Source organism: Lemur catta, chromosome X, assembly GCF_020740605.2.
Source record: "Lemur catta isolate mLemCat1 chromosome X, mLemCat1.pri, whole genome shotgun sequence".
NCBI lineage: Eukaryota > Metazoa > Chordata > Mammalia > Primates > Lemuridae > Lemur > Lemur catta.
In genome coordinates, this window is record NC_059155.1 from 68,099,371 (window position 1) to 68,125,559 (window position 26,189).

General features: G+C 40.1%; 1 long non-coding RNA gene across 1 annotated transcript; it reads right to left on the reverse strand.

Annotated features, from left to right (window-relative positions):
* Nucleotides 1–1,255: 1,255 nt before the first annotated feature.
* LOC123628134 lies at nucleotides 1,256–24,366 on the reverse strand. The gene is made up of 3 exons (XR_006731596.1): nucleotides 24,356–24,366; nucleotides 24,138–24,167; nucleotides 1,256–1,458 (listed from the first exon to the last, which is right to left on the reverse strand). It is a non-coding gene; the product is annotated as an uncharacterized LOC123628134 (long non-coding RNA).
* Between the last annotated feature and the right edge of the window lie 1,823 nt (nucleotides 24,367–26,189).

Consider the following 26,189-nt stretch of genomic DNA (forward strand, 5'->3'; position numbering starts at 1 on the left):
CCTGCCTGACACCTGATGAATGTTACTTCCATACGTGCACATAGGTGTTGGTCGATTAGTACCAATTTGACAACCTCACCACATTCTGTTACTCGTTGTGGGTTTGTAGCACGACGATGACCCCATACCCTTGTGTCCCCTCTTTCTGTCCCAAGCATCATGTTCTCCATGACGAGACATAACTTATTCCTCATGCATAAGACAGTGTCCTGGTCTGCATTTACAGGAGCCAGAGTACTGTGTCAACCTTGCCCCGGGTCCTACTACAGCACCTGATGTCAATCACAACATTAGAATTGAAAAGAAAACATTTCCCCCGAATAGTTCAAGGTTTTCAGCTGAGCCCTTGAGTCAGCAAACACCTAGTGTTGCAAAAGCATGCACACAGGGTGAAGACAACACAAATGGCGCTGTGTCGAGAAACATGATAGTTTAGCAAAAGCAGGAGACAGCAAAGAGAAACCCCAGGAGGATCTGACTGATCTCTCTTCACGCGTTCAACCACATTGCAGAGGAACCGGTATTTTTGAGCATGTGCTACGGCCTAGGGCCTTTGCAAGTCTCTTTATTCTTCCGAGTTAACCAGTAAGGCAGAAGCAATTATTCCGTTGTTATGCACAGGAGGGAGCGTGACATAATGGAATGACCTGGCATTTTGGAAGTCTCAGGGCCGCTTGAGGTCTGTTGTGTGACATAAATGGGGATTAGCAGCAGCTCCTGCCTTCTCAAGAGCCCGCGGAGAGTAAACGTGATGCTACACAACAAGCATGTAGCCCAGCCCCTAACAAAAGCTCAATAGATGTTAATTATTTTGTTTTACAGGAAAGGACCTTGAGGCTTAGAGAAGTACAATATTTTGTTCCATTTCATGTAACTAACAAGCTCCCTGACTCCTTCCTGTGAGCAACTAGCCATAGCCTAAATAGTTCACCGCAGGCAAAGACTTTCTCACTCACGTCTGTACGCCCAGCACACAGTAGGAACTATGAAAAGAGTTGTTGACAGATTGCACCAAGCCAGTTTTCTCCACGAGGCTTCTTGTTTCCTTGTTTTCATCTGAGGATCAGCTGAGCTTGTGTGATGGCTTCTTTAGAGGTGCTGTTCAGCCCGGGTTCATGGCTAGAAAAGGTCAGAGCAAAGAAGGGTCTTCCGTGCAGGCCAGAGGCTGGGCTGGCAGCCACCTGTTCTTGCTAAAGACCCAGATGAGCACCTGTGTGGCTCTGGGTCCAGCAACCCTGGAAAAGAGACAGTCCATCAACAGAGTCATAGACCCTTACACTCGGAGGGCCCTTAAAGGCCAGCTAGTTCATCCATGCCTTTTACTGTGAATGTAGCAGGATTTGAAAGTTCAGTTTGTACCTCCTGCTGGTCTAGACAAAGCCTTTTTGTCCATCCTTTGGGGAAGGTGACTCAACACGGCCCAGGAATGAAAGAGGGATGAAAACATCGCACGCTTTTCTATAGAGAGGAGACACCAACACCACATTGCTAAGGACTCTAAATTGCAAACATTTTTTAAGGGCTGGAACTCCTTTGTGACAATTTGTTTCTCATGAGACAATATAGCCTTTTGATTGGAGCAAAAAAAAACACGCAAACAAGAAAGAATGATAACTTTCAATCAAGATAGCTCAGTGTGTTGAACACGCAGCAATGCAAGTAAATACTAAAGGCGAAAACTTAGACATAGGTGAGAGAAAGCCAGGAGTCTACTAATGGGGTTCCAAGTTCACCAGGAGTTCACCCCCACTGGAATAGCCAGGACTGCATTTTCCTTGCCGAGGCAGGGGAACTGGAATGAGATTTACCTGCATAAAACCAGAGGCATGTAAGCTGATAGAAGCAGCTGTCTTGTGCTGCTTGGTGGCTTCAGCTTATTTTAACAGTATAGGCTCAGGGTTGACGCATGCCACCAGAAACTAAAATAACTGCCTCCCTGCCTTAGTGATGAAAGGATCAGTTTCTCCCCAGCCTCACTCGAGGCAGGGACGACAGCACTGGTACCTGGTGTACCTGAGGACTCTGGGGCATAGTGAGGGTAGCTAACGAACCTGAAGGTTGGGAGATGGAAAGTGGAAAAGAGTATTTCCTTCTCTAAACGAACCTGAAAATACAAAAATCACAAGTATACAGAAAAATATAAGACTATGAAAGATAGTCAATAAAACCAGTGCCCATAGATAAGGATAGGCCACAGGAAACTAAGACAAATAGAAATATGACAAAGATTTAAAGATAACTATTTTTGATGCCTGAAAGGATAAATGAAAGTACTAAACTATTAAAAAAAAGGAAAAGACATGGAATAAAGGCGGATTTTATAAAGATACAATTGGAAATACTGAAGACGAAAAATACAGCTTTTAAAATGAAAGAACTAGCCGGGTATGGTGGCATGCACATGTAGTCCCAGCTACTCGGGAGGCCGAGGCAGGAGGATTGCTTGAGCCCAGGAGTTTGGGGTTGCTGTGAGCTACAATGACACCGTGGCACTCTAGCCAGGGCAGCAGAGTGAGACCCTGTCTCAAAATTAATTAATTAATTCATTCATTCATTAATTTAAAAAAGCTATCTGGATATCTGGATAGGATACTAGATTGGGAAAATCCAAATAGAGGATTTGTGACCAGGGAAAGGAGTATGTACAAATTTACCAAGGCTAGCACAAGAGATACAAAGAAGCAGCAAATATGAAAGAGGAGTTAAGCAATATGGAGAATAGATTAGGAAGCTACCACACATTTAATTAAAGTTCTAGGAGAAAATAAACATCTTAAGAAATGACAACAGTCACTTTATGGAAATTAAGGAAAGAAAAATTATTCCAGTCAAAACTGCAATGCAGTATCAGGCAGGATAAATAAAAGCCAACTAAATCCTAGACAACATGGTAAACTAAACGATTTCAAAGATGAAGATAAAATGATAGAATGCACCAGAAAAAAGCAGTTTACCTGAAACAAATTGCAATTTCAGTGCCAACAGATTTCTATTTTGCAAAAATAGCACCAGAAGGTAATGGAAATTAAAAATACATAAATTAAAAATACATAAATTTCAGAAATTGTTAGAACAAGTAGAGAAAGAAAAAAATCATTAAGTGCATAGAAGATTTGAACACCATAGTCAAATGTCCTAACCTAATTCACATTTGTGGACACTCTGCCCAATAGCAGAATAGACATTGCTCTCCAGGGACAAATGGAACATTTATCACGAGAGGCTATGTGCTCAGTCATAAAACATCTCTATTACTTTAAAAAGATTGATGACATACACAATATATTCACTGATTAAAAAAATTATAAATCAGTTGCAAAAGGTATCTAGGAAATCCAAACATATCTGGAAAGTGAGCAACAAGCTTCTAAAAACTTAGAGGACAAAAAAATGCCAAGAGACATTAGAAAACATTTAAAACTGCTAAAAATCTCAATCTATCAAAATGTGTGGGGTGCAGCTAACATAATGCTTAGGGGGAAATTCACAGCTCTAGAGGCTCAGATTAGAAAAGAAAAAAGGTGTGAAATCAACAAATGGAGCTTCCACTCAAGAAGCTAGAAAAAGATTCACAAATTAAACCCAAATTAAGTGAAAGGAAGTAAATAACAAAGATAATATTGAAAACAATTACCATAGAATACGAACAAATGATGGCAAATATCAACCTAACTAAATATGGTACTTTGCAAAAGATCAATAAAACCGATAAATCCTTTATCTAGGCTGACGCAACATGAAAGGAGGGGGAGATGGAAGAGGAAGGGAGGAAAGGGGAGAGAAATGGAGTGATTTCTGATATTAAGAAAGAAATAAAAGATATCACTAAACTTATTACATGATATTAAGGGAATGGTATAAAAAATTGATGCCAATAAAATTAAACACTGATAAAATGGACATTAAAAAAAGATTATCAAAACAGACTATGCTACCAAATCAAAATAGCCCTGAAATGGAATTTTTAATTAAAACCTTCTTCCAAAGAAAATTTGAGACCAAATAGCGTCATTGAATTCCAGGAAACATCAAAAGAAGAAATCATATGAAACTTACACAAACTCTTTCAGAAAATCAAAGACACTATGTAATGTGTATTAATAAAACCAGCAGAACGCTAACACCAAAACCAGATAGGACTAGTTTAAGAAATGAAACATAAACACAATAATCCTTAACAAAATCATACTCAGGAATAATCAGGAATAAAAAAAAAAGGTAATAAACATATTATGGCCAAGTAAGATGTATTCACAAATGCAAGGCTGGATGAACATTAGCGAAATCAATGTAATTTGTTGTATTAACAAAATGAAAGAGAAAAAGGTAGTAACTTCAGTAAAGGTAGAAAGGACTTTTGATAAAATTCAAGACCTACTTATGATTACAGGTGTCAGATGGTGAAAAAACCAAATAGTTCCACTAATAAAGAAAAAAGGACCCTCACTCTCATTTTTATCCAATGTCATGGAGGTTACAGGTAGTGACATAACACAATAAATTATATTACACAAGATAAGGTGAGACTATTAAAAAGATAGAAGTAAGATTCTATACTTGCAGACAACATGATTTTGTGTGTAGAAAATGCTTTGGTTTATAAACAACTATTAGTCTTAATTAGTGAATTCAGCTTGGGCACAGAATACAAGATCAAATACAAACGTTAGTTCTCTCGAAATATATTAGTTATAAACAAATGTAATTGTAAATAGCAAAATGCCATCTACAATAACATCATAACACATAGAATAATTGTGATAAATGTAACAAAAATGGAGCAAAACCTCCATCCCAAAACTATGAAACATTGCTCAAGAAATTAAAGTATATTTAGATTAATGAAAAGATATATCATACTCACTGATAAGAATACTTGTTAAGAGCGCAATTGTCCACAGATTATCTACAGATAGACTGCAATTCTAATCATATGTCCAGCAAACTTTGTTGATAAACCATTCTGGAAATGCATATGGCACTGCCCAGAGAACCTGCAACAGCCCAAACACCCCTTGCAAGACAGGATTCTAGTCGGAGAACTGACGTTCCTTGCCTTCAAGAGCAGCTGTTAGAGCCACAGCAGTCAGGGCTGACTCAGGGCCCCATGGGGTCAGGGAAGGGCCCGTGAACAGACCCAGGGAACCAAACTGAGGATTGGGAAGTAGACACACAGCAGGTGTGTACATGCGGTGAGACGAATCAGTGCCAAAGTAGTTTTAGGGGGAAATGGAAAGACTTTCAAAAAATAATAATGGGGCCAAGATGGACTAAGCCAACCTCAACCTCCATCTCCTTATTTCAGCCAAAATCTCTGGGCAAAGTACAAAAAGCAACTACTCGGGCCCTCCAAAGAGTAAGCAAACAGCAGGCTCACTGGAGACTGAAATACTGAAATCAAAACTTGAATAAGGCCTCATAAGAGGACTGAGTTTCCGTGTTTTTTTCCTTCGTGGTCTCCCGGCATTGACAGAAAGGTGATTCTTGCCTGGAGCTGAGCAGTGAGAACCGAGGTGTAGTTCTGGGAGGAATCCTGCATCCAGCCAAGGAACCCGAGAGAGGGCCTCCCGTGCGCCCGGGGTGGAGGAAATCCACGTTTCTTCCTGCTTTGCTTTTTTCTCTCTCTTCTCTCCCCTGGCTCGTCCAAGTTCAGCAGCTGCACAGCCACGGTGGTGATGATGGCAGCTATGGGACACTCGGCTAAAACTCTGAGATGACACCCTGCCCGGCTCTCCCTCTGGCAAGAGCAATGAGGAACGGGGCCCTGTTGCCTGCAGAGTTTGAGGACATTCCTGTTCTCTCTTCCTCTCCTTTATCTCTTGCTGCTTCACCCCAAGGCGGCCCTGGTCACACAGGACAACGTGACATAATGGGGTGTGAACCCCTGAGAGAAACCGCCTTTCTGGCATCTCCTCTTTCTGTGGACAAACCAACCTAGGTCCTGTCTCAGTCCTGAGCTGTGCATGCAGGGGACAGTCCCAAGGAAGCAGAGTACAGGCTTGGAGACCATAACTGGGGTATAACCACCTCCTGACTTGCAGACTAACCTCCAAATGACACATGCACCAGGCACTCGTGTACGCCCAGCAAATGCTTTAGAAACCTGTGTGATGTTGGAACTGCCACCCACAGAGTGCAGGAAAGAACGTAGCGTCTGAACGTAACCGATTGTATGCCCATTAAAAACATAAATTGAAAACAAATGGTGATGAAATAACTGGATATCTATATGGAAAAAAAGTAAACCTAAAGGCATCAGAGACGGAAACAAAATCTGAAGTCATGAAATCTCTAGAATAAAACAGAATATTGTGTGATCCTGAGATTGTCAAAGATTTCTCAGACAGGACATAGACTTAACTAATTCTAAAGGAAATATTAATAAATTAAGTTCTTCCAAAAAAAGCCTACTCATCAAAATATACCCTTAAGAAAGTAAGAAATCATACACAAATAGGAGGAAATAATCGCACTGCAGAGTCTGACCCGGGCCTTGTTCTTAGAATTGTATATAAAGAATTTCCATACCTTAAGAGAAAGGAAACAAGGGCTTACTCAGACACTCTGCAGAGAAAGATATCACAACAGCCAGGAGAAAGTACTTACCATCATTAAAGAAGTGAAAATTTAAATCTCAGCGAAATGCCACTTAACACTCATTACAATGGTGAAAATTAAAGTGACTGAGATGACCAAATGTTGGCAAGGCTGTAGAACATCTAGAACACTCACACCTTGTCCATACGTGACATTCATGGGGTCCATACTTTGCAAAGCATTTTAGCAGTTTCTTATAAATTAAATATATGCTATGATCCAGCAGTTCCATTTCTAAGTATTATATTAACTTGATAGAAATGAAAATATATGTCTACACAGACTTGTTCTTATAAGTCGTATTCATAATAGCCAGACACTGGAAGAAATCTAATGTCCATCCACAGGACAGTGAGTAAACCAATGGTGCATTTCTGCAATAACTGCTTCTCGGGGATAGGGAGGAATGAACTACTGATATGCACCGCAGCATGGATGAGTTGCAAGAACACGGTGCTTGAGTGAAAGTAGCCAAACACAAAAGAAAACAGGCTGGAAGATTAGGCTTCCTTGATACTCAAGAGCAGTCACAACTAACCTATGGTGAAAGAGTTGGTACCAGTGGTTCACCCTGGGGAAAGGGGTGAACGGAAACCCACTAGGCAGGTGCACAGGGAACTTTGTGAGGTGATGAAATGTTCAGTGTTTGATAAAAGCGTGAGTAGCACAGGTGCCTGCATTTGACAGAATTCTCCAAACTGTAATAGCATGTAAATAACTTAAAAAGAAAACCTCATAGAAACATTGAAAATTTGACATTATTTCCTTTCATTTTTCACAATAAAAGACACCATGGCCGGGCGCGGTGGCTCATGTCTGTAATCCTAGCACTCTGGGAGGCCGAGGCGGGTGGATCGCTCGAGGTCAGGAGTTCGAGACCAGCCTGAGCAAGAGCGAGACCCCGTCTCTACTAAAAATAGAAAGAAATTATCTGGCCAACTAAAATATATATAGAAAAAAAAATTAGCTGGGCATGGTGGCGCATGCCTGTAGTCCCAGCTACTCAAGAGGCTGAGGCAGTAGGATCGCTTAAGCCCAGGAGTTTGAGGTTGCTGTGAGCTAGGCTGACACCACGGCCCTCACTCTAGCCCGGGCAACAAAGCAAGATTCTGTCTCAAAAAAAAAAAAAAAAAAAAAAAAAGACACCATAAATGAGGCAATAATCAAGACACAGAAGAGAAGATCACATATGCAATTTCAACTGACTGACACGGATAGTCTCTGGAGATATATACGTATATGTCTATGTATGTGTGTGTATATATAGATATATCTCTCTCTATAGAGATAGATATATATCTAGAACTATATAGAGAGATATATATAGAGAACTATATTTATATATACCTAATATCACAAAGGAGTACACCTCCATTCCCAGAGAGTGGTAATACTACGTATCAATGGGAACATATATAATGGATTTAATTCCTTTGGTGGGCAGTTAGCAATATTGGCCGAAGTTGAAGGTTAATGTATCTCTGCCACCTGGACTAGCCGGAAGCTCCACTGTCTCACTGATACTCTAGAGCAGAAACTTCTCACTCTGGCCACACATCAGATTTACTGCTCTAGAATGCGGGATAATACACATTTATGTGCCTGGTTGCTTGTGTATCAAATGCAAAAGTTTCTCTAGAGGAGGGGCTTACCTCAATCCCAGGCACCTGTTAGAATCTCCTCAGGTGTTCTTTTAAAACAGCAATACCTGGCTAGCACCCCCTAAATCTGATTAAGTTGATCTGGGAGAAGTCTGGGAGAGGAACCCTGGCTGTCCATTAAGTTCTTCTGGGGAACCCTTGAAAGCCTCTGCACCCCGGTTACAATCCAGAATCTCCAGATTTGATCCCCAAGCATTACGAAACAAAATTACAGCCTGGTGTAAAATAGCAACAAAGTGTACGTTGCTTAGATGTTTATCAATAGGAGAATGCATAAATACACTATAGTATATGTCTGCAATGAAATCTATCCTGCTTTTAAAATTAACAAATTACTCCCTCATCTATCAGCATGGCTGTAACTCAAGCACATAATTTTGTGCAGAAAAAAAAGTAAATCAAAAGAATATAGACAATAGGATACCATCTACATAACTTAAGCATATTGCACATTCCATATATTGTTTACAGATATATATGTTTAATAAAAGTGAAATGTTCATGTGGGGATGATAAATACCATGTATGGTTAGTAGTTACGTCTGGGAGGGGAAGGAGGACATGAGGACAGGGAACCATATTTATGGTCAATGCTTTTGTCCGTGATTTTTAAAAACCTTTCTAAAGCCCCGGGCAAGAGAGTAAACCAAGTGCTAGGGGCAGAACTGTTCATTGCCACATTCTCTGTACTTTTCTACATGTTTTACAAATATTTTACAATTAGGAAGCATTTATAATAAACAACTAAAAGAAATCTAACCAACAAGAAAGTGATAAAACTGAGATACACACTGAGGTCTAACACTAAAACCCTTATATTAACATTATTATTTTAAAAATAATTTTCTTCCTTCTCCAGCCATACTATTACATACTATGTTTCTTAAACAATGTCTTCCTTCTATTTTCCTTCCTATGATTCCTTCCTTTCCAATTTTTCTTATTTTATATTCATGCAGCAAGCTCACTGAAACCAAGAAGGACACACACACACACACACACACACACATTTTAACTACATTGTGTTTTCAATATGGTTAAGTCATCTTTAGAGAAAAATGCACATAACAGGATCTGATTTCAGTGCAAAAACAGAACACTTCAGCTCAGAGTTGGAATGTGGCTGATTTGTCATTGCTCCTAGACCTGCACACCCAAGCATGATGATCTGTGAACTGAGAATACCTTTTAGGAGAGTTAACGGCCGTGGTCTTTGGGTATTTCCAGGGAAAGCTCTCCCAGAGCGATCAACTGAACCAATGGATTCAGAAAGCATCAGTCTCCACCATAAAGTGGAACTTTTTTTTCCTTGAACTTAACGCACTATTTGAATAATTTATAAAAACCTTGCCTTGTTTTCTTTTCTCCTTTGGAAATGTCACTCTGTAGCTGTCAGACTCCTTCTTACATCATAACTGAGAAATGTAGGGTGGTGGAGAGAGAGTTCTGGCACTGAAAATGTATTTAAAACAGTTGCTACTTTTCAAAACTGAAGAAGAGCAGTCGTGGTAGACTGGACATCCTGTTAGGATTACAGCCGACACCAGGTCCCACGGGACCATATCTGCATCCTCTGCGTCCCCCTGGAGTTGCAGTCAGTGGTGACCTCCGTGGGGTAAGAGTTGAAAGGAATTGCCCTGGGCGTGACTCAGTTTCCTTCTGCAGTGTGAGGGGCTGGGGAGGGGGATAGCAGCCTATAGGTCCACATTCTTTCCGTGCACATTACAATTCCTGCAGAAAAAGAGTCAGGGATGCAAACATTCTTGGTGCAACCGGGGATCCCACGAAAGGGAAAGCAACTTGCATTTAAATGCATGCTACGTGCCAGCCATGGGACTGCCAGATTGACATACATTATTTTATTTATCCCACACATGGTATGAAATAAGCATCCTTAGCCCTTTTTCACATATGAGGAATGTGAAGTTAGAGAGGCTGATTTTCTCACATTTACAGGGCTTGCGTGTGTCGAACCACACACCCATACAGGCTGTCTCTCTCCAGGTCACGCCTGTCCCCTGCAGCGCCGCTTCTACATCCTGGTCTGAGCATTTCGACCCTCAGATGCTCCTTTGCTTCCTAGTTCATGCTTCTCCACTCTCCCCAGCTGTTCCTTCCGCTCTACCTTGCTACTCCTAATTTGGAAATTTGCTGGAAGTTTTCTTGGTCCTACTCAAACTCAATTTCCTCTCCTGTGTCCTGCATTTTCGCACCAAACCTGCACTGGGGGGAGGGTGCCATGAGTGGAAATGACAGGATTTTCACTTGGGCGGAGAGGAAATTGAATTCAGGTCTGTTAAATGCAGCTGTGTGATATTGGACAAGTGACTTAACGTCAGAGAGGGTGAGATTCTTCCTCTACGGTAGCAACTACTTCTCATGTGCGATCTCTGTGACATTGAACTTGGTCACATTTGCACAGCGGCTCACCTGGTCAACATTGCTCCCCTTCACTTCTTACTGCCTCATAAGGTTTCCAACGAGGATTAAATCTTCTTGGGCTTGCTTTGAATTTGCGAACGAGACTCAGGACTGGATATTTAACACTTTCCAAGTTAATACCTTTTGAATTTAAAATTTTTACATTTCCAATCTCTTTCAGGGATTAGGTTTCCTTTACATAAACTTTTAACTTTTACATAATTTTAGAAACCCAGAAAAGTTGGAAAGATAGTACAGAGAGATCCCACGGGTCCCTCATCCATATTCTCCTAAGCTTAACGTCTTCCGTGACCATGGCACATTTGTCAGAACGAAGAAACTAACACGGGTACATTACCATGAACTAAACTCCACACTTCACTGGAATGCTCTCAGTGTTTCCACTAACGCCTTTTCTCTCCTCCCGGATTCCATTCCGGATCCCATGCTGGGATCATGTCATTCGGTCTCAGTGCCCTCCTACCAGGTGCGGCGGTTAATTTGTCTTTCCTGGTTTTCACAACTGTGACAGTTTTGAGGAGTCTGCCCGGTATTTGGTCGAATGCCGCTCCATCTGTGTTTGGCTGCTGCCTTTGTGAGCACTACGCTGGGCTTCTGGGCTGCGGGCAGGATGCCGTGGAGTCGAAGGCTCTTCTCCTCGCACCATGCCAGGGCTGCAGGAGGAGGGTACTGTTTCAGGAGGTTTGAAGCAAGAATTTGCTAATAGTGAGTGTCCTGTCTGGAAAGAGTCAGCTAAGCTTCTGTAAACAGCTACTTCTTTTGTAGAAAGTCTTTGCTCAGGTTATGGCATGTAACATTCCTGGGCTACCTCTGGACCCTGAGATGTCGTCCACTTCCAAGAAGATGCTACAGCAGACAAGGAACTTGTAAAAATTGAGCTATTAGGCAAACAAGCAAACAAACAAAACAGCAGGTGGGCAACTGATACTTGGGACAGTGCTGTCTTGCTCTGTTGGCTGCTGTTGTGATCCCCTGTCTCTAACATCTGTTACAAACAGCTGTACCCTCCTGCAAACACTGCCACCTCATGCACAGAAAGAACAAATTTTCCTGGGCATTTGCGGCTCTGTGTGTGGCCTGAGAGGTGGCAGCTCAGCCTGGGATTTGGGCCTGCAAAAATAGAATCATTCTTTCCACTCAGAGAGGGAATTAGTCCTCGCGAAACTTTAGCTTCCTTGAAAGGACACACACAATGCACAGATTTCCTGTCTACAGAATTCATCCCACAGATACGAGGTGGTGGTTTCAAGTGTACTCGTGCTGCTGGCGGGATCAGAGATTTTTACAAAGCAGAAATAGATGCACCTCTCTCCTTCCTTCCTCCTTCTCTCCCTTTAGCCACTCTACTATTCCATTCCTCCTTCTCTCCCTTTTGCCGCTCTACTCTTCCCTTCCTCACAAGCTGCAGTGTAACTCCCCATCAGTGTTCTCAGTCAGGCTGATTGCACCCCCAAGGGGACACTTGGCAATGCCTGGAGATACTTTGGGTTGTCACATCTGGGGGAGGGGATTGTCCTGGCATCTAACTGGCGGAGGCCAGGGCTGCTAAGCATCTACAGTGCACAGGACAGCCCGGCACAGAGGGTCACCCAGCCCCAAATGTGCACAGGGTGGAGGCTGAGAAACCTCCTCCTGCTGTCACTGTAGGTTGTGACTCTGCAGAGTCCTGCAATTCCCTTCAGACACTGTTCCAGTGCCTCCCTGAGATTGTCCTCAGCGCTTTCTTCCCAGCCACACTTTACCTTCTTACTCTCGTTCAACCAGTTCCTTCTCCCTGCCTGAGTGCAGCTGAGAGTTACAATTTGTATCTCTCCACACATTTTACACAGTAGGTTACATTGTGTTGCTTCATCGCATCAGACATGCCTCTAAAATTACTTATCAAGTCATTAGATCCACCTGTGCATGGATATCCTGTGCTGACTCTAAGTCAATACGTCCCAGACTGAATTCTTCCTCCTCCTGCCCCGATTTTCCTGGGCACGACTTCATTTCTGTAAAGGACACTGCAGTTCCCCCAGGCAGCCGGGCTCAAACCTTCATTCGTCTTTGTCATTGCATCTCTCAGTGATTCCTACCGAGTCAGTAATCATCCACGCCCCAACACTACGTTTACCAGTCCTTTCTCCAAAACTCCTTCTGCAGTTATTTCTTTCTGGCCACTTCAGCACTGGGCACCATGTTTCTCGTTCATAACATCTTAGTGTGCAGTTCAGCAGCCTGCTAACTACACTCCCATTCTTGACCCGCCCACCCTCGATGGTGGATCCTTTTCCTGCTGTAACCAGTGAGCGCCCGACTTCCACCTGTCATTACTCATCTCTCCTCCCCCTCCCCCGCCAACTATTCCCTCCAGATAAAAAAAAAATCCTTTTATTTTGAACAGTTTTAGGTTTACAAAAAAGTTGCAAAGATAGTCCACACGCCACTCACCCAACTACCACTGTGCCAAAGTGTTCTATCACCATGATACGTTCGTCACAACTAAGAAACCAAGGTTGGTACCTTACTATTACCTAAATATAAGGCTTTACTGGGGTTTTATTAGTTTTCCCGTTAGTGTCCATTTTCTCTCCCAGGGTTCAAATCCCAGATACTGCATTGCATTTAGTCATGTCTCCTTAGCCCAGGCCGGAGTGTGAACATTTCTCAGACTGTCATTGTTTTTGCTGACCTGGGCAGATCTGGGGAGCCCCGGTCAGGGGTTTTGTAGAATGCCCTCAATTTACATTTACCTGATGTTTTCTCATGATTAGACTGAGTGACTGGGGGATTCGACTCCTGCGGAGAAGGATGCCACGGAGGTGAGCTGTCCTTTCCGTGACATTGGGTCAAAGGTGCGTGCTGCAACGCGAAGTCGCTGGCTAAGGTTTGCACGCTGGCTTCTCCACTCTGAAGTTACCATTTTCTCCTTACGCAATGCTATTTTTTGGAACTAATCATTAACTCTCAAAGATGAGAGAGGGAAGATATTCCTTATATGTATGCAAGTTTGCTTCCAATTCTTTTTTTAATTTTAATTTTTCATTGTAAGTTAACCATTACAGTTGTATATATTTATGAGATACCAAGTGACATTGTGATTTGTGAATGCAATGTGGAATAATTAAACTGAGCTGATTCGCATATCCATCGCTTCCAATACTTATAATTGTTTGTGGTAAGAACATCTGAGATGGACTCTCTTAGCAACATTGAAATGCTTCCAATTCTTGCTTTTTATTCCGCTCAGAGCACAGTTATTCTTTCCCCAATGCAAATTCTACCTGAAGGGCTCAAAAGCTACTTTGTCCCCGGGGCTGTCTCTGATTTCCCCTTTGAAAGAATTCTCTTATTATTTATCAAACACCCAGAGGCTAAATTATACCTGTGCCCAGAATATCTTAAGGATGTTTGCTATCCTCCATCCCAGACTGCATCTCTACATCACTAATGCTTTTTTATTTTTCCTTGCATTTTACATAAGAGTTTCATGTTACCGTGCTCACTCCTTGTCTGCCTCTGGACTGCTTGTTAGACTCATTCTGTTTCTTCCAAAACTGTGTCAGACGCACTCAATACTTGCTAAGGGAATGAATGAGCCATTCATTGACAGCTTATGTTTTATCCTCACTCAGAATATTATATTCCTTGCACCAAAGCAAGACTAATGTGGGCTTAATTAAGACAATGTTGAAATACTTCTGGTCCAAAACCTGGAAGCCGGCGAGGGTTCTCAAATGCAGCAGGGTTTTGAAAGCTTGGCAGATGCACGGTCTATAGGTACGTGTTCCTTTTTGAAAAATTCATTCCAGGAAAATGAATGCCCGTATTAGGAGAGCAGTGAAGGGGAGTTAACATATAGCTATGGGTATGTAGCAGACATGGGAGGCAGCATGGCAGGAACTCAGAAATGCATCCTGCAAAGCCAGGAAAAGCCTGGAATCTTCCAGAAAATCTTTCCTCATTATTCCCAGTTGAGAAACAATCTCTTTTTCCATTGAAACCTTATAGAAATCTGTCCCTGTGTTCCCTTTGACTGCGACTGTGTTGACTTCTACTGTTATTTGCACTGCTCATCTGTATGGTGAGTGGTTTTGCTCGACACCTATAAATGGCACGCCTCATGGTGATCACACTGCTCATGTGATGCCATCCCAGGGTATGAATGATATGGATAGGAGATGACTCTACATCAGGATATGCTGTGAGATCTTAGGGCCACACGTGTCCAGTTGTTTGCATCAGCACGAGATGCTAGTCTTGAGTTTTCACATATAGTAGAAACACCAGCAGCTGCTCCGCTTTTAGGGCAGGAGACCTGGAAGACGCACACTGGCCTTTGCTTAAGCAGAGTAAGCTACTTTTTCAAAGTCAAACCCACACAGCGTCCTTAATATAAAATATTTCGTCTCCTAAGACCTGTTATCCTGGCTACAAGAACGCAACTTTTCCCAAATAACTATGGGATACAGTCTTAATCCTAAATCTGAATTTGCTGATGAGTTAACCAATGTCTCCATGATCTTTGTGTTCCAGGGGTTCCCCATGGAAAATATCAGCTCCATTAGTGCCTTCCTGCTGCCTTGGGACATTCCAAGGGAAATAGGAAGGTTTAATAGAAACCTGCCTCCTGTGACCAGCTCTCCCTCCATCCTTCCATTGGTGCATTTCTACCAATAGCTCCATTAACTGCTAAAATTACCAGAAACATTTCCAATTCCGTTTGTCATCCTTAAACATAGAACATATACAAAGAGCATCCAGAGCATTTTCAAAGTATGTTTTCTCCATGCCTGCACTAGACATTGGGCTCTCTGGAAGCAGAAGTCAATTGGATGTTTGTTCTAAACATGGTCATCCATGATTAATGATTTCTTTATTTAGAGGATTACACATGCAAGATCTGTTCTGAGGACTCTTCCACTTTTTTCCTGATGCTTTTCCTGGCTTCATCTACTATAAACTCTCCATTCATCTGTGTCATTCTGACATGTCTAAGAGAGACATCTGTGTTATATTGACATAATACAGACGTGTCTAACATAAGATAGCAGTTAAATTCATGTTTGAAATTCATTCAAATTTCTTTGCTTTGGAAGAAGAATTCTGTCACTGAGAAGATAAAATGATGTCTAATCTTAGGAGCTGTGACACAACTTCCTGTCGGATGAACACCTTCAGCCATTTAATTGTCTTTTGGTTCTGAGCTGGGCCAGAGTGGTGGCCCATGTGTGACTGCCTCGTCAAAATGCATCCATCACCAGGAGACACCTTAGGGCACAGGACTCTGATTTGACATGTTAACATTTGTGCGTTTCTCATGTTCGGTTGTCTATGAACGATAATGTGGAGAATCGAGACAGGTATTCAGTTAATTTTTTAAAAATCCTAACTATACCACAGTTATTTTAGTCCTTAAAATGAAAGTCCTAGCAAAAAGAGATTTTAGCCTTTCAAATTGTCAGGGATAAGGTGTAACTTAGCCTATTCAAATGCAACTAATTTCCATGTATTTCAAAGGTTAATATTTAATTATAATATATAAAATATAATGGAACCAATACATGATATAAAGATAGCAAAAATACTTGCACTTGATGTATTGCACCCTAAATAAAAAAGATAACAAAAATACTATATATATATATATATATAATGTAACCTGATATGACTCAGAGGGCAGAAATTTATTGTGTAATTAAAATTTACATGCACAAAATTTTTTTTTTGGTAACTTAAGTGATCAAAACCAAGTCCTGAATTTTCAGAAATGGATTCATTTCAGAGATATTACATATTTTGTTAATTTAAATACATTACTAAGCCTGTAAAGTTTCTAAACCACTGACAAATGATCTTGTAAATAATGTTCCATATTTAAATTGAGTATAGTCTAATATTTGAAACATACATGTCATCAAAATCCACCAGGAAATGAGTAGCTCATTTCCTTCAAGGTTCAGAAAACACTTTTTCCCCAGTTTAGGATATGTGCTTCGCATATCTCTAGTAAAGAATTGAGGTAGACAAACATATTCATTAAGAGCTTGCTTACATAACAGTGGTTATTACACTATTACCTGCTTTACAACAATACACTTAAGCTCCCTAATGTGTATCTATCTGACAAATGATTGAACATTTTCATTATCCATGTCAAAATCAAACGATTTTAAAGCTACCGGGGACATTAAGACATCAACCAGTTGATTTTCCCATATTTGACATGCTCTTGGAATTTTTTAATAGCAACATTTCTCTGCCACATCAAAGGAAAATAGATCAGTGGCAAAATACTTAACATTTTTCAAACAGAATACGTTGTGTTTATGCTCTCTCTCCCGTACTGGGAGACCAGAAATAGAGCCTTGTTCAAGACCGAGAGACGTGCTATTTTAATTCCCTAAGATTTGCTGTGTCCATAAATCCCACTCCTTAATAATTCTTAAAAGATACCGATGATCACCTTTACTGTCTTTATGGGTTATTGTATACACTCTGGTGATTCCCAGTAATTTGGAAATTTGCAAAGATCTCAAAATATATCCCTTGAAAAAAATCAAAGCTCTATTCTAATAACTCCCATTTGTATAGCTCTGTTGGCTTATAAGCTATCTCCACTTAAACTGTCTTTTTTAACCATCCTGACCAATACACATTGTTGTGCTATATTTATAGGGCTTTATTCTCATCAACTAGCATTACGCTTTCTAGATTGATCATTAATTTGTGTGTGTGTGTGTGTGTGTGTGTGTGTGCATACACACGTAAATCTGCAGGTCTGAAAAGAATGACATTTAATTTTAAACTAGGAAATTTGGATTTCGAAATACAGTTGGGAAACAACAATGACACGATTGTGTTGAACCTTCAAGAAATAGCAGAGCCCATGAGTCAATTTAGGAAGATGGCAATTACTGAAAATCAGAAGTGACGTTCAGATGATTTCAGGTTAATTAAAACAGGCCTTGGCTGGACCACCCTCCCGACCTCAGCTGCCGGGTATGACCTGGGCCAGAAGTTCCCTGAAGTAGCTGCCTTATCAATAAATAATCGGCGAGTGCTGATATCATGATCTTCAAAACTGTAGCAAGAGATGGGCCTTCTGCACTTTAGAAATCAATGCCAGATTAACGAGCTCAGAGTCAAACCAAAGGCCTACACCTGCATCATCTGAGCCAAATTACATCGCCGAAGTCCAGTCAAATATTGAATAGCATCTCCCTTTCATGAGAGCTGTCTTTCAGGCCATGTCCTGGTATTATAGAAGCTAACTTTAAGAGAGAGAGAATAAAAATGTATATAATCAGTTAATACGTGAGATTAAATTATCTGTCCTTTGAAGAAAGATTAAATATATATTTCTGGGTGACTTCTTAAAAAGTGTTCATGTTGATGGGTGCACAGCCATTTTCATTTCTTATTATGTATAGGTAATTACTAACACAGACATTAAACCATATAATGTACTGCGTAATTTATAAAGCAAGAGAAGATATAATTTAGGTTTTTTGCATCTGCAGCATGTAAAACTCATACAGAAAGTGAGGTCACAAAAGTAAAATCCAATAAAGAAAAAAGTAACTGATTATTAATATTTTTAACGAAACTCATGCACTTCCTTCCCCTCCAAAGGAGAAAACAAACCAGCATACATGGCTTGCTGCGTGCAAATTGGTACAGTGCCAGAGACATGAGGAGAAGGGAGACAGCTGCAAGCAGAGACGAGGTTCTCTTTGATGGAAAGACGGATGTAACCACTGCTTGTGTGAGAACTTGAATTGCAGCTTATATTTTTAGTTGCCTGTGGATAGAAAATATCCTATGATTTGGTAGGTGCACACTAGGTAAGAATGGATGAGTGAATGAATGAATTTGTCCAAAAAGGAATTTAAGTATATGACTTTATATGTGAATGGTTAGGAAGGTTGGTTTATTTTTTAACAACAGTTGCACAATGGCATGCCATCATCCTAGTGTTTTCAACTGCAGTTCTGATTTTTTTTTTTTACTGAAAAGATGCTAAAGCAAATTGTATATCTCCTTAAGCAATAGCTAATAGGTCCTTTTCCAAATGAGCATATTTAATAGTCAAAAGCTGCACTGAGCGGCAATCTGGCTTCAGTGTTCTAAATGGGTTTTACAGGGACCCTGGGGTGAAAGAGAGAAAACTTTGGTTCCAGTTGTGCCTGCCAGTATTTCCGCGATCTTAGAGGAGACAGGTCGTTTATCTGATCAGATGATGCTCAGGTTTCGTCATTTCTGAAATGAGCTAATCAATGGATTCTAAAGCGTTTTCACATGTAGATGATCATGAGAACTATCTGCACAGATAAGTTGGTGTGGACCCAACAACATCTCCATAGATGACTTCATAGCAGAATTTATCTTTAGCTATGTGAACTCTTTTAATATAAATGAAGTGTAAGAAAAATTTATTCAACTGGGGCTCTGCAGATGGTTTAAACAGGTGCACTGTTTGGGGGGTGGGCCTGGGTCCTTGCTGTGGGTTGTGCAGGGGTCAGAGGTTATGCTTCAACACCAAGGTCTTGAATGCCTGGCAAACCTTGGCAGCCCTTCATGGGGAAGAGAAAAAAATATATGTGTTCTTTATGAAATTTATGGGCTGCAAAACACAACTGCACCTGCATCTGGTTTCTCTTACAGAAAACACATGAAAGCTGTTGCCAGGAATAGAAAGCCAAGCACTCTAGTTTCTGCAGGAACCCCAAGGAGATCTGGGATGTATCAGACACGCACAAAGTAATCAGTTGATTGCAGCAAATCTGCCATCGGGACCAACACTAGCCATATACTTCAGGGGCATCCTCCGCTTCTGACCATGACATTCTATGAGAACAAAGATGTTCAAGTTTGAGCGGGAGCTATACCTAATATAATACATATGACATGTACCAAAAGGATTCCAAATGTTTCAGGTCTGCCTATGAATCCAGAAATTTCTCTCTCTATTTATTTGGTCAAAGATGATTCTCGTAATTGGAAGTTACATGATGTTGCATAGAAGTGGTTTTTATGGCACAGTTCATGTTGATATGTAGGACTTTGTTGGGATTTAAAGTCAGTCCTGGCATTTCAAATACTCTGTGTTCGTATATTTCAGCCTACACTGCCCAATATTCTGGAACCCATCTACCCCAGTTTCTACTATGACACAACTCATCCCAGTACTTTACGAACCATGTGTGAAGCTTCAAAGCAGTTTTTCAACAACAGTTTTGAGAACTTTCCATGAGTCAGGCACGTTGCCTGGAAATTGAAACTCAAAGATATATAAAATATACATCCCTCGGAATTCACTGTGAGGGTGTTCCTAAGTTTTAGTTCATTACTGTCTGTATTTGTTTCTTCACTATGATTTCTCATTGGCTGTTTATCCACAGAGTATATTGACACCAAATTACCCACTTTCTCCATGTTTCCACAAAAGACTAAATGGGGAGACTGGAGACATTAGTTCTGCTGTAGACCATGGCTGAATCATGTGGGTTTTGTAAAGGCATTTCACCTGCTTGGGCTACCGTTTCCTCATCTAAAGGGAGAAAGCAAAGCCATAGGTGGCTTTATGGTTCTTTTCAATTCTAACTTTCAAGATTTCTGTGATTCTAGGTGGCCTCCTAATCCTCAGGAGCGGGGAGTTCAGCTGTACTGACTAGGTAATAAAATGACTAATGTGCATCCAAGATTTTACAGCCAATGCTTACTCATGATGACATGTCAAAACAGCCCTATTTCTTGATATTGAAAACCTAGCTATGCCGGGTGACATTACTCACCCTTTTCCCCTAATGGAAAGGTCTCCAGAGAACTTACTGCAATTTTCAGAATTCCAAACCCATCTTTGTAACATTTATTTTTAAAATGTTTATAGAAAGAAATGTGTCTTAATTCTTGAAGAAAATTCTAAGACAAGATTCTAAAGACTTTTTGGGTCACTGGAGCATCACTGAAATAATTGTGTAACTTAAACTAAACACTCTGCCATCCACTGCCCAAGTCTAATTAATTGTTATTTTCTTGTATGTACAATGTACTCTGCTTTATGTTTTATTAGCTTGGCATTTATTACATTGGAGTATAATAATGTGGTAATGTCTGATTGTGATACACTTTCATATTCTGAAGCAACAGTATTTATCAAAATGTCCAGCATAGAGTATCAAATACATTAAGTTTATCTTCAAAGAGACAATGAAGAAGAAAACAACTGGTTCTATTTGTTAAAATAAATCTGTCACAAAGTAAAAAGTCATTATGGTTAAAAAATGTAGGGGAAAGTATTTAACTTCACAATCAAAAGAAACATACCTTGTTAAAAAAATACCAGGCTTTGAATTTGTTAAATTGGTAAAACATTTGAGAAGATTACCTACTGTTTGTTAGAGTGTGTGCAGTAGCCGTGTTATAAATTGTAATTTGGTAAGGTTTTTGGCAATATGTATCAATTACCCAAAATATATGTATGCTCTTTATTTGGCAACATTGCATTTGTAAATTTATCCTAAGAATATTAAAAATAAAAACCTATGAAAATATCAAATATTAATAAATATTAACAAATATTAACAAGATGTTTGTCAAAGTCTTAGTCAAATTAGGAAATGTTAGCCCAAAATAGAAAAATGACCAGCAACAGAAAAATGTATAAGTAAAAAAATAAGATAGTATATTATGCAATTGTTAAAATGTTTGACATGGGTACGATAACATCAAATGATAAACAGATTTATAGCTTTTAATAAGTACAGAACAAATACAAAGCAATATAATTAGTAAATATGGACTCATGAGGGAAAATAAACTTATTTTATTCAAAAGCAGCCGTTACCAAACCATGTCTGTGTTTCCAACATTTACATTTTTATGCAGGCTGAGAGTTTGTTCTCAAGTCTGCTCCCAAAGCTCATGCATAATACAAGCTAACGTATACCCGAGCACCGAGCCAAACTCTAGCTCTTTACTAAATGTATTCTTCTTATCAGTTACTTTTAAAAGGTGACGTGAATATGAATTCTGCTTAATAAGCCAGCATGAGAACACAAAAGCCACCCAGAAGATGCAGTTAAAAATAATGTGAGCGGACGTGGTTTTGGCAGGTCACTTTAAACCACCCGTAAGCAAGGTGGAGTCAGTTCATTTCACCCAACGGCTCGATCAATCATACAAATTTGCAAAGGGATCCAGTTTGTGGAACGGAGTGAGAGCAGGCAACGTTTGTGAATTACTCCCTTTGGTTTTGGTAATAGAATTGTGGTTGTTGGGTTGTGAGCTACACATGAGTAAGAGAGTCTCAAATTATAATGTGTCCACATGAGTAATACCCGACAGAGGAGGACTGCTTAACACCAAGCAGTCAGACCACAAATGGGGAAACGTGCCGTGGGGCTCTTTGCTGTGGCAAAGGAAGGGCAAGAACACGAGGAAAACGCAATTCCACTGCTGATGGATGCTTGTGGAACAGGCAGCCCCACGCTAAGATAAATACCCGCATTCCCGAGTGCTTGCGTTCTGCTCTTCAAAACTGTGGCTCTACAATGTTTCTTCAAAATATTTTGAGAGGCAACAATGTCAATTTTTATGTAATTAATTACTTTCGAAGCTTATTTGGATTACTATAAGGGGACAGTAGTGAAAATTAGCACTTAAAATCACATAGAGAAGTATTTGTTTTACATCTCAGAATTTAAAAAATCACCGCCCAATTATGTCCTCTAATTTTCCCAATAACGTAGTGATGTTGGACCATGTTTATCATGTTTTCACAGAGGACGGGAGAGCCGAAGAGCTAAATAAAAGGTTTGTACAATTTTGTGTTCCCCACAAAATATTGAAAACAACATTTACTTACATTTTTATTAATCCACAAGTTCAATGAATAAAAATTATAGAGAATGAAGGAATAATAGCTCTTCCTACCCCTCTTTTCCCATCCCTCCACTCTTCCGATGGTAACCAATGTGTATGGCCTCATACACATTATTTTTGGTGCATTTAGACACACATGTCAAAATATATGTAATTGCATGAAGTATACACACTTTCTGTACTACTTACTTTTCTCATTTAGAATCCCATAATACACAACTTTCTAAAGTACTGGAGGTATATCCCCTTCTTCATAGCAGTAATTCCTGACACTTCTTTATGCCTATAGATGATTTATTTAACTAAGGCTATACCATTGGTTATTTGGGAAGTTTACAAATTATACTTTTACAACTATATGCACACATGGCTGTTGATCAATTAGTTCCAATTTAATAGTGAGTAAAACTCAATGGAAACCAAGGAGGTGGGAGGGGAGAGGGGGGGTTGGGTAAACTCATACCTAGTGGGTACAATGCACACTATCTTGGTGATGGGCACACAGAACACTGCTGGTATGATGAAAAGTAGGTGTAGTTGAGGGTAAGTTGTTAAAAATAAAGCTGACTAAGCAATAGGTAAGTAATGGAATTAATACTTCCAATGCAGGCCTCCTTAGTCATACCTAGCCTTTCAGAACACAGTTTACAAAATGCTTTAATACCTCTTCAACTTGCATGACAGCTAAAAAAAAAATCTGATTTCTTGTCATCCTATAATATCTACCAAGAGGACATGTTTTTTATGCCCCAAAATGTTTTCATGTCATCTGTCATTTCTGTGGACCCTCCCTTAGTTTATCTGCCATTGGAAAGCAACTTGTAAGTATCATTTTCGTGGAATAGGAAGAAAGTATATTTTTGCTGTGATTATAGAAGTCACTGCTTGTAACCTTGGCTTTCACGTTCCCTGTGTAATGTCCGTTCCTAGTCCCAGACATCTGCTTCAACACAGCGTGGAGGCATCTAGCCATCCCCAGAAGTTAGACGCTTACAAAAGCAGCCAACAGAGTTTCAGCGCCTCATCGAATTGCTTCAAATTTACTTGACTTAAACTGGAAAAAAACCAAAACAACCCCCCCTCTAAAAACAAACCAGAAAGGCTTTCCGTTTTTCTAGTTCCTGTTAACCGTACAACAGAAAACTCCAAACAAATTGGTGATTTGATGCATTGTAGTCACCCCATGCTTTGCCGTATACCATCGTGCAGAAAATCATAAAACAAGTCAACCTGGAGTTATACAGGTTGACTTTTAATCAGTTGGCTTGTTTTGAACATATTGCAGAATTTCCCTGAATGAACACTTTTGGGTAGAATCAGTCATTCTTTGAAAAATAGTCTCAACTATTAAAAACCACAAACTGGATTAAATGTGTTGTTTAGCTACAAACAACAAAACCCACATCCTTAGACTGCCATGCATCCATCATTGCCCAGCGTACCCTTGCAAGTTGCTTGCGATGCTTTGTTTTTGCCGTGCCTGTGACACTTAGTACATAATGAAATGACCCAGGGCCAAGTGAATGGTTTGAGTTTTGCCCAGGTCATTCCCTGAGGCCCATCACCCACCTGTCCTTCAATGAGGATACTTCTGCCTTGCTGTGAACACGAGAAAATGAACGGTGAGAATCCTTTTGGTTGGAAGGAGTGGAAACCACGCCAATCTACCTCCCACACAAACAAAAATGAAATTTAATGATATAAAGAAATTTCATGGGAGTCCAGGAAAAACTGAGCAACTAGTACTGAGAAAACATACACACCTAATGAGACGTGCACTCACTCACCTGTCTTCGTCGTTGGAACCCCAGCTTTTGGAGAGACAGGCTGTACTTCCCCCAGGCCGGCAGCTTGCACAAAGTCACCCTGCAAAGGCAAACCCAATTCAGTCTCAGGGCCAACCCATGGCCACCCTTCAATTCAGACGTCAGGTCTTGGTTTTCAACATGACGGAAAAATTATGACAATTCTTAAAGACTTTCCCCCGACAATGCAGCTATGTTTCTATGGCAAGAATATCAATATACAACAGTGTTTATTCAGAAGAAAAGATGTCAATCTCCCTATCCCTCAAGGTAATTAATTGAGCCTTAGCGGGTGTGGATCACTCCTCCTCCTGATTTGAATAGGGGAGCAGTTGTGGCCCGGAAGGGAGCAGGTACTACTGTGTTCTCCAGGCACACACACACACTCCTCTGAACACATCTGGAGAGATGCAGCTGGAAGAGCCCAACAAATTGAGAATGATTCTGTCTCTATGAAGGAGGACCTTCTACTTGAACTGCAGAACTCATGTCAAATGCTTGAAATTGGAACTCAAAATAGTCTCAGTATTAGTTGTCCATTTTGCTCAAACATATCTTGCCTTCCAAATCACACCTCTAGATAAGATGTAGGTTTTTTGTTATTGTTACTTTGGTTTGAACTGTGCATGTTTCTTTTTTTTTTTGCAAAGTAATAGATTTGTAGATAAAGATAAGTTTTTAAAATTCTAAGCTAAACAACCACTCCTCATAGTTCTGCCTCCCAGGGCCACAGGACATACTGGAGATCTGTATCTGCAAACAATGGCTCTTACCATACATTCACCTAACGATATATATTATTACCATCTTTCCACACGGTTTGCATCCCCACACCAATACTTCAAAATGCAGGGTGCCGTTCCATTGGCTGAATGTAAGATATTTAATCATTTTCTATTGATGAACAATTCTGTTTTCATTTTTTGCTATGTGAAAATAAACACCTGGATTTGTGTACCTATGTATTTATATCTATTCATAGTTTCTAGATAGGTATACCATTATGCAATTGTGCAATATTTCCATATATTATCTCATTTCAAAATTACATGCCCAAGACATATATACCCTTCAAAGTTGAATTATAGAGTGAATATGTATATTGTGAAAATTTGTATAAATTTCACATTTATAATACCACTAAGGTTGAATGTAGGTTTCCATTTGAGCCCCTTTAAAAAATATGAATTACCGCTTTGTCAAGTACATGCCAAATTAGTAGGAAAATAATAAAAACCTCACACTATTTTGTGTGTGTGTGTGTGTGTGTGTGTGTGTAGGAGATATTAATAGTAGTGAGGTTGAAACATTTTTGTGTTTATTATTTTTCACTCTTGTGGAAATTGCCTGTTTATGCCTTTACCCACTATTGTTTTGTTAATTGTAAAGGGCATTTTGGGCTAAGGAACACGCATTAACTTCTTGCTTATTGACATAGTGTGACCATTTATTCCAGAAAACAGTGTCATTTTGACTTGAATAGGCTGCATTTTTTCATACAGAATGAGTGAAATGTCAGGATTTTTCTTTGCACTCTCATTTCTTATTGTCATACCTAAAAATGCCTTCCACCACAGAAGAGTATAAAAAAAGTCACTCATGTTCTTTGTACTGTTACAGTTTTGTTTGCTACACATACATTTTTAATGTATCTGGAATGCAGTTGGTTGTGTGGCACAAGGTGGGAATCCAGTTTTCATTTGAATCACTTGCCTTTTCACGGCTGGGTTGGCGTGCTGGCTTTTCCAGCTACTGCCCGTCTGTCGGGCACCGTGTCCTGGCTTTAAGTTCTCTGTCTATTCCAGACTCTATTCCA